This window comes from Sorghum bicolor, chromosome 2 (assembly GCF_000003195.3).
Source record: "Sorghum bicolor cultivar BTx623 chromosome 2, Sorghum_bicolor_NCBIv3, whole genome shotgun sequence".
NCBI lineage: Eukaryota > Viridiplantae > Streptophyta > Magnoliopsida > Poales > Poaceae > Sorghum > Sorghum bicolor.
In genome coordinates, this window is record NC_012871.2 from 66771332 (window position 1) to 66783758 (window position 12427).

The following is a 12427-nucleotide window of genomic DNA, read 5'->3' on the forward strand; positions in this document are numbered from 1 at the left end:
CCGTCCCGAAGATTGAGGTATACTCCACCTGCAATCTTGGAGCCTCCAACTGCTCCCTTCTTCCTTAAGCAGAAAAGATAACGAAAGAGATCGAAGTGCGGCTCTATGCCAACATAGGCCTCGCACAGATGGATAAAAGTGGAGATGAGGAGAATTGAGTTCGGGTGCAGATTGCAAATCCCGATCTCATAATACAAAAGGAGACCTTGAAGAAAAGGATGAACAGGAACCCCAAAGCCCCTTTTAATGAAATCTTCGAACACGACGATCTCACCGGCACGGGGGTCGGGGAAGCTTTCTCCTTCCGGCGCTCTCCAGCCGCCGAGTTCCGAGCTGTGCAGGAGCCTCATGTCGACGAGGTCACCGAGGGACTTGGCGGTGCTGCGGGATTTCTTCCATTCCTTGGCCATCAGTTCGGCCCTCTTCTTGGAATCGCTCTTCGCCATTGGAGGTGAGGAAGTGGGCTTGAGTTATGAAGATATGGGTGATTGAAGGAGGCAAAGGTGGAAGGCTTGAAGGCAATGGCAGGGTAAGTAGTACAGGCGGATCTGTCGAGCCCTTATAACCCGCAACTCCACCTCCCCCACTTCCCGTATTCTCGGGAAGTGGGCGGGCCATGCGGTGGATGCGGCGTTTCGGTTTTCAATGATTATAAACAGTTAATACGGCGGAGTTTTCGTACCAATTGATGGTTCCCTTTCTCAAACCATGCAAAGGGTGGCCGCACAGTTGCCAGGCACAACTTTTCATGCATCCATCTGACACCCCGTCAGGAGGCCTCGTCACGTCAACTTTAACTGGAAAGATCTTTTCAAAAATAAGAAGACAAATGTGGCAGAGAGTCAACAATCTGGGGACTGCATCGACCACCGAGCACTTGATGCTCGGGAACTGGTCGCCCAGTCTATTAACTCGGATCTGAAGGACTGCACCGACTACCGAGCACTTGACGCTCGGGGACTGGTCGACCAGCTCACCAAATTAAGAGCTTGGGGACTGCACCGACCACCGACCACTATACGCTCGGGGACTGGTCGACCAGCCCACCAATTTGAGAACTCGGGGACTGTACCGACCATCGAGCGTTATATGCTCGGGGACTGGTCGATTAGTCTATTCAATTGCATACGAGCATGATATGCTCGGGGACTGGTAAATTCAATTTTTTAGATCTTGCTACAAGGCTCATACTTCGCCTTCCAGCAAGCTCGGGGACTACATCGGTACGATGCATCTGGCGATGCATCTCAGTTTCAGAATTTCTTTGATGACTTTTCTTTTTAGACCCTGGCACCACGTGCCTACGTCACCTACTACCAGGCTCGGGGACTAAGTGGGCACACTTCACCTTGCGGTGAATATGTTTGCTTTTCTGAGGTCTATACTTATCAGAAAAGTAAAGTGGGCACACTTCATCAGGAAAGAAATCTTTTTTAATTAAGAGCACCATGCATTCTTCGAACAACCTGCTTCTTCGATGTCAATGTTGATCAACTGTCTTTTGAGTTGGTCGAAATACCGTCGCAACTGTCTGGGTGAATTTCATGCTGATTGAAGATGTCAAATTTTCATTGGTCGAAGAAGCTCAAGATGGCGTGTTACTTCACAATACATGGTGCTCGGGGACTAGCTGTGGGGGTATAAACCCCTATACCCTTACGGCTAGACTTGGGCCAGGAGACTTGGCCCATTACGAGACAAGCTCAAAGCTTGATCTGACAGCTTGGAGTTTAGTGCAAGGGAACAAGCCGTGAAGATCAAGCAGGATTCTAGTCGGTTAGAATAGGAATTGATATCGAACTATCTATGGCAATTGTAACCGACTAGGATTAGTTTCCAGATCTGTAACCTTGCCCTCCGGACTATATAAGGAGGGGCAAGGGACCCCTCTAGGACAGATTTATTCTCTCAACACAATCCAATACAACCAGACGCAGGACGTAGGTATTACGCCAACTCGGCGGCCGAACCTGGATAAAAAGCTTGTCCGTGTCTTGCGTCACCATCGAGTTTGTAGTTTGCGCACCGTCTACCGATAAACTACTACCGTGGGTATACCCCAAGGTAGACTGCCGACTAGCTTTCGTCGACAGCATTTACCATACCATTTACTTTGTTGTTGTCTTCCGGAGTGAGACATTGCAGAATCAGGGTGGCAGCTGTTGCATTGAGGTGAAAATCTCTCTCATCTTCGGAAGTCCACTCACTTGGATTTTGCGGTGGATTTACTCCAATATCCACTACTTCCCAGCATCTTGCGTCAATGAGATGCAACTTCATTCTATGAGCCCAATCGGTATACCTAATACCATCAAATTGAGGTAGCTTTCCAGGATTGATCATCGGTAATGTTGGATTCTTGCTTGAGCTACTGTAATCAAACCCAGTGTTGTTGTAGGTCTTTGACCCTTTGCTAGCATCTTCATTTCCACCTTCTCCATCCGACTCAAGACCCCTTTTACCTAGGAGTTCTTTCATCTTGTTTAGCTCTTCTTGCATTTTCTTCATCTGCTCTTTCTGCTGCAGCTGCAGGGATGCTGTGATCTGTGCTGTGATTTGCTCAACGATTTGTTGTTGAGTTGTTGGATCCATCTTGGCCAATATTATTCCTCACGCGGTGAAGCGTTTGAACGAGGAACCTAGCTTTGATACCAATTGAAAGGATCTAATTGGCCTAGAGGGGGGGTGAATAGGCGTATCTTAAAACCTGAAACTCAAAAACTCAAGTTGTGGAAGTCAAATGTCTGTCGGTACTACCGACAGTTTGGGCCGGTACTACTGGTGTCACACAGCCAGTAGTACCGACGCAAACTGCTGGTGCTACCGACTTCCTAAGACAGCTACGAAATCAGAGTGTAAAGGGCTTAGATTTCAGATCTGAGTTTTACCCCACTTTCCTAGGTGTAGAAGAAGATGTTGTTGAAGTCTCCTTAGCTTAGTTCTTCTCCACACCGTAGATCGACCCTTGTTTACCTGTGGAAAAGAGAAAAGAGAGAGGAACACCAAGAACACAAACAAGGGTAGTCGAAGCTACCTCCACAGCAGGACAAGGTATTTTTCCCGAGGTTCGGCAATCTCCACTAAGGAGTTCCTACGTCCCCGTTGTTGAGGTGACCACGAAGGTCTGACCACTTAGGTCTCCTCCTCAAGCAACCACAAAGGTTGGCCTGATGTTTCCACTAAGAATCAAGGGGTAATACAAACACTTCGGGGTGCCCTCACAAATGAATCAACACGGGCAACCACGAAGAACGCCTAGCCGGCTAGGGTTCCAAGAACCCAAGAGTAACGAACACAAACCAAACCGGCAAGACGAGGAACGGAGTGCTCAAGTCACAGATCGATGCTCCCAACTCTCTAATCTCACTTCTCTAGCTCGAATCTCTCAAGAAATGAAGTCTAGGAGCAAGAGGGAGAGAGAGTTGGTGAGCCAAAGCTTGGAGACTGTTTTCTCAGATGTGGAGTAGCTAGAATGAGCAAGCCAACGGTTAGAAAAGAGGAGAGAGCTATTTATACTAGAGTACAGAACACTGGCCGGTACTACTAGTGCAAACACCAGTACCACCGGCTCCCCCAGATCTAAACGTGAGAAAGCTGAGAAAGATGCGAGAAAAAGGCCTACCGGTACTACCGGCCAGCGCCGGTACTACCGGTAGAAGGCCGGTACCACCGACAGTGCAAAATCTCGCAAAACATGAGTTCTGCGGGATTTTTGCCTGCCGGTACTACCGGCGTTTCACCGGTACTACCGGCGGTAGCCGGTACCACCGGTCAAAGCCCGGTACTACCGGTAGTTCATTTTCTCGCAAAACTCAGGAGTAGAGCTGGCACTGCCGGTACCACCGGCCCTGAGGGTCGGTACTACCGGCTCACCCTGGTAGAGAAGAAACTTTCTAGAAGTTCGTGTGTGCAAGTGTGTCTCTCAAAAGCAAGACCTAAGTTGACCTGAGCACCTTTATCCTCATCTTACCGACTCAATTTGCATCCCTCTTGATAGTGCGGCGTTTCCTATAACTCAAACAAGAAAATAAAACTAGGTAGCTTTTTGAGTTGAAACGTTGCTTATATGAAGAAATTTTGGGGGTGCTGTGATTCACCAAATGTGTTTGTTTGATTCCATCAATGAACTAACACCTGTAGATTACACTTGATAGACATGTTAGTTCCTAATTTGATTGTCATTAATTATCAAAACCCACACAGGGGGCGAATGCACTTACAAGAAACAACCATGTGTTTGCAGTTTGCAGATCAGACGATACCTTTCCCAAAAGTAATAGTGAAGAACCTTTGTGTCCGAGTTGGTACCTTATATGCCCCAGCAGACTTCGTAGTGGTAGAGACCGGAAATGATGAGAGAGCACCTATCATCCTAGGAAGGCCATTCTTGAACACCACGGGAGCTATCATCTACGCCAGTGCTGCCAAGATCAGTTTCTACGTCAAAGGGAAGAAGGAGACATTTTTCTTCAAGAACAAGACTACACAAATTCAAGATCAATCCAGACGTGAATCAAGGAAGAGGACCAACAGGAGGAACAGGAACAAGCAAGTGTGGACCGAGTCAGCTAAGATGGTCACTGTAGTTCATGGAGGCCAAGATCACCAACTTAAGTCACCGTTTTTGACCAAGAAGGACGACCCAGGAATGCCAAGCATTTACTGCTCCATAAATGGATACAACTTCTACAAGACAATTTGTGACACCGGATCGGGCGTCAACATAATGGCCGCAGTCACCTATCGGCTCTTGTTCGGGACCATGCCCCTAAGACCAACATACATTCAGCTCCAGATGGCAGATCAGACATTTCGAGAAGTTCAAGGAATAGTATCTGATGTCCCAGTCAAAATAGACGATCACTTTGTCTACACAGACTTTCAAGTTGTTGACATGGGAGAAGACGAGTATGATCCACCCATCATCCTTGGAAGACCGTTCCTCAGCACCGTTAAAGCAATTATCTACATTGGAACTGGAGAAGTCCATATGCACTTCCCCTCAGAGAAGGTACGCCGTTATTTTACTGACCCTGACTATATCATTGAAGAATCTAAGCAGGTCAGAAAGAGACACAACCGCAACCAGAAGAGGCAGATCATCAAGGACGGATGGGCAGACTATGAAGGAGAAGTTGTAAGGTCAGAAGACATAGAGTTTAAACAGAATTATCCAGAGGAGATTGAAGCACCGAGTCAGGTATGGAAAATGAAGATAACTATACAAGAAGAGGAGGCGCTGCCGGAAGTACCGACTACGCCACCCAACGAACCTCAGGACGATTAAGAAAATGGAGAGTCCCGTTCGGAGGACTTAAAAACACCGAACGCCTTGCCAAGAGGTAAACTTGGTAGTTATCATTTCCCTTTCAATTATTTCAAATAGTTTACTTAGTTAAACATGTTCATACTATCTTAAAAAGAAAATAAAAATGTGAAAAACAGTAAGCCCCATGTGAGTAAACGAGTGGCATAAAACCCATAAGTACATTCACTGTGGTGGAATAAAAATAAAATAAATATTTTTCTGCTTTATAAAACAAAAATATAAAAACAGGGAGTAACAATTATTAAGGAGTCTCAAGATAATAAAGGCTAGATATTTATGCTAACACTTAATCAGTTCCACAAGCTTTGTTGTCTATTTGAGCTCCACAGAATTTAAGAATCAAGAAGACTAGCAGACGGAGGACATTCTAATCGCTGTCAGAATGCTGCTGACTTTCAAATACACCTCTGCCACCTGCTAGCTACATCAAGAGAAATTACGTCAAAATTCAGCTTGGGGGAGAGCACCCCCATTTATCTCGATAAGTATTTCTATCTATCTATCTTTATACTTATATTATTTTAGAATATTAAAATACACATAAACTATAGAAAACCAAATAAAGATTTCATGCTTCTATATATATTTGTCTTTTGCTTAGTGTGTTTAATAAATAAATAAAGTGGCTATGCTAATCTGTATCTAAATAAAACTCAAGCATGGATATGATGAATAGTTGCTCTGCCTAATTTGCACATTTTAAGTTCTCTCTCAAGTTTAGATATAACTGTTATAATTTAAAGCTTGCTCTAAGACCTAAACTTGTGGGATGAAAACTTGATCTCAAGTTTAAGTTGTTAACGGATACGATATGGGAAGGTTGAGCTGCTGTTTATCTATTCCTAGAGATGCTAGAATTCTAGAGAATTTTATTTTTGAAAATCTTTAAAATGTTGCATGATGAGTTCCTGTATGATGAGAGTTTAAATTCCTACCACATCCATATATACATGCTTGTTAGACTTTGAGCCACACATTTATTATTTACTGCTTATGAGCATTGAGTGTGGTCAAGCTGTGTAGACCCTTAGGAGCTTGTCATGTGGTTAAATCAAGATTTCACTTGCACGTTCACTCATATATATGCTACTTCTACTCCAGAAGTACCATCCACATATATCCATCCATTTCCATCTCCAGAATCACCTAAAAATATTCTACTCCTAATTCGGGAGAGAATAGCCAAAAACATCTGTGTTTTTCCCTTGTGAAATAAATGCTCAAGTTATCTTGCTACTACCACTTGCTATATTATCTCAAGAGATGAGTGCTCTTTAAAATAAAAAAAAATACGAGGAAATAAAAAGGAGCAAGTGCTCGGAACCTCGAAAGAAAAGAAAAAGAGTGAGACGAGAGGTAAAAATGGACAAGTGTCCGACAGTAGAATTAGGGGTACAGGATACCCACCTGAGAAAAAAAAATAAGAGCATCTCATTCTCCTCATAAAATCTCAGAAAGCAAGGAAGGTATGTATCCCCCTCAAAAGAGCAAAGTAGAATTAGACTTCCACCACCATTGTTTTCACCATTGTTATCATCATTATCACCATACACCATTCATTCACCACACATGCACATCTTGATTTGACTTATTGATTTGTTTCTTTGGATCCATGGTTTGACTATGCAATAAATGTCTTGTAAGTATGTATACTTTATCTCCCACCTATGAACTCCAGATATTAAAGCCTTATTAGAGTAGGGTGAGAGAGAAGGCAATGTCACTATGCCTCATACCACAAATACCACATATCTTGAGAGAAGGCATATACCATCACTGCCTTGGTAAGGATCCAAAAATACCACAAAAGAGAGATCTGAGAGAATCATACAAGGAATCTCTGAGTTTTATTTGAAAATCTGCAAAAACCCCAGAGCTATAGCTGATCAAGAATAAGAGACATGGCACTTGGCTAGACTGTTCTATCTTTTAACCACTCAAGACAGAAGTGACAGTTACAAGTCCCATGGTGAAGGTAAAGTAAGTAAGTTTTAAGTCTTGACAGTTTACTCTAACTCACAGATGAGATCTTATTTAAAAGCATGTGTACCGTCAATTTTTAAATATATTGCAACAACTTATGATCCATAGCTGAGTCTATCCTTGCTCAGGGACGAGCAAGAGGTAAGCTTGGGGGAGTTTGTTGACGGTCCTTAAGTATCAAATTTAATTATCAAATAAATAAAGAAAAGGATCCAAATGAAATCAAGATCTAGACTTAGGGTTTTATTTGACAGAATTCCACGAGTTTTGGTGTTTGTCTATTTCTGCAGGGGGTTATCAAGAAATATGGAAGAAAAGCCCACATGACAGGATTACGTAAAGGTATTAACGTGCTGCGCAATTATCTTACATCTAGAAGACTCCAGAAGCCACGAGACCGAAGCGGAGGCGAAACGGGGCCAGAGACAGGGCGCCCGCCCTGTCCTACTGGGCGCCCGCCCCCTCCAGGAGTCCAATCAGGACTCTGCTTTGTGGGAGATCTCCACCGACCTAAAGGATGAATCTAAACCAGACAATCTATGTCGGTTTGATCCAAGGGCCTGTATTCACTTGAAGGGACTATAAAACCAGACCCCCTGGCCCCTGGAGGAGAGAGCCTCTCAACCCTAATTCATTGTTCCATCAAGGGAGAAGAAGCCTCTGATCAAGATTAGAGCCACCACATCAATTAGATATCTAGATTAGCATAGCTACATAGGATTAGAACTAGAAGGAGTCAATCTTCGATTGGTTTCCGGATCTGTCAAGAGGATTCTTGGTAATTCTCTAATTGTGCTTCTAATTGCTTTCTAATTATCTTTGTTCTTCAATATTATGAATATGACTTTGTTCTACTTCAATATATTGCTTATGACTTTGCTCTACTTGCTTATATTCAAGATTATATTGTTCTTAGTTTATCATAGTTATGTACTTGGCTTAGTTAGATTCGATCTATATACATGCTTAGGATCGTATAGCGTTTATCCATCGGATCCATGGGTAAATGATAGATATTGTGTAGGCATGGTGCTTATACCGTATTTATCTGCGATTGTACCCAATATGCCAGATCGTGGGGTGGTTCGTGATAGTGACAGCTTCATTGATTCTTATATAGTCCCCCTCTCGTGTATTGGGCTGGCAGAGCAACATTATTACAGGGGAGTGATTGCTATGTTTCTCATATTCCTTGCTAATATCACTATGCATGGGCGTAGTCTTGTATCGCAATGATTGCTAAGTATGCTTGCACTAACTATGATATGCTAGACTATATAGTTGAGAATAACTTAGGGAATATTCTTGTAGTTCGTTCTAATACCATGCTAATGACTTTCTAGAGTATCTAATTGAGGTGCTTATCATATTTATTATGTGGCTAGATCAGATTAGTTATCCTTGTCACTATTATTATTTCATATATCTTTTATGTGACACTTATCCCTGTATGAAGAGTTAGATATAATGTTCTCAATTATACATGCAATGATAGATACTCAATCTCATATTCTATTCTGTAATCATTAGTGATGATTGCTAATCCCTTCCCAGTGGTAAAAATATAAATAACGATACCTGGAATACTTCCCGGTTAAAATGCTGCATCGGTATTAATCTGTGCGCTTGCAGATCCCATTCATTATTTATTTAGAAGAGCAATTGCATATTTCAATACCGCGTCTCTCATGTCATGCTGGGGATGACAACTTGGCTTAAGTGGTGTGAGGGATAGGTTTGCCATTTTTGGCACCGTTGCTAGATTTAGAGAACTTAGTCTACTTTTGGTAATGATGTTAAGAATACCCAACACATAAGAGATGCCACCTAAAGTAATCTATTTATGATTTAGAGCAAAGCTCTAGATAATAGTATTGAAAGTTAAAAAGTCAATGAGAAAAGTTTGGGTTTTAAAGATAATGAGAAGGACAATAGCAGTTATGCAAAGTCTAAAAATGGAAATTTTCCTGATCCCATCTGTGGACGACATCTTACTTACTAGTAGTAATGTTGGTCTAAAGTAAAGAAGAAGTTATTGTCCTCAAGTTTCAATAAGTATAATCTCGGTAAAGTGTCTTCCGTTTTAGAAACTGGAACTTGCCGAGATAAAAGAAAGGGGTATTAAAGATGTTGCAATGCATGCTTGGAAAAGGTTCTAAAGAAATATAGCATGCAAATATATATATATATAAATGTACGCCTGATCCTATGGTCAAGGGTAAGAGTTTTGAAAAGTGTAAGAAAGAACAGATGGACGTCCAATGTGCTTCAGCTGTTGGAAGCTTTTTAAGTGTATGGATAAAATCTTACCCTGACATAGTATATATATCCGGGATGTTTTGGCAAAAGTCCAATCCAGACATAGATCACTGGAATGGAATTGAGAGTGTCTTGCAATGACGCAAGGACTTATAGGCCTCATGGTGACTAAGAAAGAACAAGTACTCTCAAATAGTTGTGAGTACAAATGTTTAAATTTAGGCGAGACGTTTGGTGAAACCCACATAGTAGCTAACGCTCGAAATTGGAGTTTTATTGTGGAAAAGCTCCAAAGAAACAGTTATGGTGCCATCACGAATGCATACCTATAGTATAGTTCATTGTGAGGCTTAAAAGGCAGGCGAAATGGTTAAGAAAACCTATACCCGGAATCGATAATGGTTGTCAACAGCAATAACCATTCAAGTATTTCACTCCTATGACAACGAGTCAAGTGTGTTGCCAAACACATTGACACAAAGTTACACGTTGTAATGGAGGCAGTCTGGAATCATATTAAAAGTATTGAGCGAGTGCTCACGGATCCACCTACCAAAGGCTTACCACCCAGTGTGTTCAAAGAACGCATAGTCGACATGGGTTTATGGTAAAGCCTATGATTTCCGGACAACAAAGGGCCCAAAGTTAAAGTTACTGTTTCAGATCAGAGACATACATTGTAGCTGTCAAGTCTATCGGCGAAAGACCGTGATGATGAAACATGCTCTATGCACTCATCTGTGATGGAACGAGTAAAAGGAAAAGTGTTAAAGTCAAAGTTTAAAAGTTAAAGTAAAAGTTGAGATCAAGGGGGAGAATGTTAGGTTGATCTCTACCGGCCCAAGTCCAAAGACTGGGCCGGACCCTTGACCACGTCCTGATCGGGGACATTCATTCCTCTATGGGCTGGTGGGCCCCCGTCGCGTAGTGTATAAAGAGAGGATGGGGGCTAGGGCACAAAGGACGAGGTTCATCGCAATAGTGCCGCTAGCCACACCTAACCCTAGACCGATCGAGGGGAGGCACTGCCAGCGACAGGAAGTCCGCCGCCGCCGCCACTGCCCCGACCACGAGCTTCTCTACCGACACGAAGGTATGGTTCACCGTCCTATTCTCTCTTTCTCCCCGGATCTATCTCTTCCTCCCCGGATCTATGCGATTCCAAGTTGTTTATCCTAAACATAAAGTAAATACCCACTAATCTACACCTAGAACGATCCAAAGAGTCTAACACGTGGTAGTCGTGGCGGCAGTGACGACGTTCGTGGTCCAAACGACGCGGCCTGCGGCGTCGGACAAGACGATGTTGGTGGTGGTGGTGTCGTTGGCCAGCGCAAGCGACGGCGGCGGCAGCGTAGACGACGAGGAGTTATTGCCGGAACGCTCGTCGACGATGACCGGCGCGTCCCAGTTGGCGACCCACACCACCGTCTGTACGGGGATGTTGTTGTACCATATGCCGACGTACTGCCCACCCGGCGTGGCGTTGGAAGGGGTGAAGAAGCCCAGCACGAAGGCGCCGCCGTGTCCGATGGTCTCACCGGTGTCAGCGACTCCCCTTGGGTTAACTTGTCCCCGGCCGGTGAGCAGAAGCGCGGCAAGAGGAGGAGGAGCACGGCGGCGGCTGTGACTGTGATGCAGGTGGAACGTGACCTGGTTCACACACAGGTTCATCAGGTCATCCGGTAGGGGTGCATTAGTTTAAGGTGCAGGTGCAGCCATGTGCTTTTATTTGTCTTGGCTGTTGGCACTACGATCCAGCAAGGTAGTGACAAATGAAATACTCCTACCTTGAGATTGGGCCGGCAAGTGATGATGGCACGACGATTGAAACTGCGGACCTCTCCCTCGGAAGCGTTGGGAGCCTGACACTTGGGCAGTTGTCGTCAGACGCACTTGCGGAGCCAGAAATTATGTATAGGGGGGCAACTAAAAAATTCAACTAATCAAAATTGAGTATAACTGGTGACCATCTAGCTATATGTATTTTAAGATCAAATGTGTTATTATTTTGGTGGTAGACGATAAACCATTAATAGCAAGATGTTTGAGATAATTTCGTAAACTTTAAGATCTGTGTCTCAGTTTTTCTAAGGTGCTTCATTGTATTATCTAGTTATTTGTACTTCCTTCATCCCAAATTATAAATTATTCTAAGAATTTTTGAGAATCAAAGTATCTCAAGTTTGACCAAAATTATATAAAGAATTATAAAGATTTATGTCGCAAATAGATATACTACAAAAAAACATAATTAATGAAGAACCTAATGGTACTTAGTTGGTATCATAAATATTATGATCTTATCATATAAATTTGGTCAAATTTGAGATACTTTGACTCTCCAAATTTTTTAAGATGACTTATAATTTAGAATAGATGGAGTATGATTTTATTATCTAGATGATATTAATAAGTATATATATCACAACATGGTTATATTTCTCTTTTAATATAAATAAAAATCATTAATTTACACTAATAAAAAAATGTGTTGACATGGACCATGGCGGCGTAGTGGGAGGTGATGAGGTGAACAAAGTTTGGTGAAAATTTTTGCAAAGTGTTATTATAACACTTTCGTTTGTATTTGATAATTATTATCCGATCACAATTACAGATTAGGTTTAAAAGATTCGTCTCACAGACAAACTGTACAATTAGATTTGATAAGATGGAGAATTTTAACAATTTTGTAAAATATTCCAGGAACTAAACAGGGCCCAAGAAACGGGTGGTGCGCGGACTATTCTTGTGTGCATGTGTCACAACGAAATCGTCGTCAACAACTGCGTTGAACTCTCGTTGGGAGGTGACTGGGCACGATGCGGTGACCGAATTGGAGCGGAGAACAAC

The 12427-nt window shown here is 42.9% G+C and overlaps 1 pseudogene; it reads right to left on the reverse strand.

Moving 5' to 3' along the window:
* LOC8074172 overlaps positions 1 to 12427 on the reverse strand; it is a 45847-nt pseudogene that overhangs the window by 28618 nt on the left and 4802 nt on the right.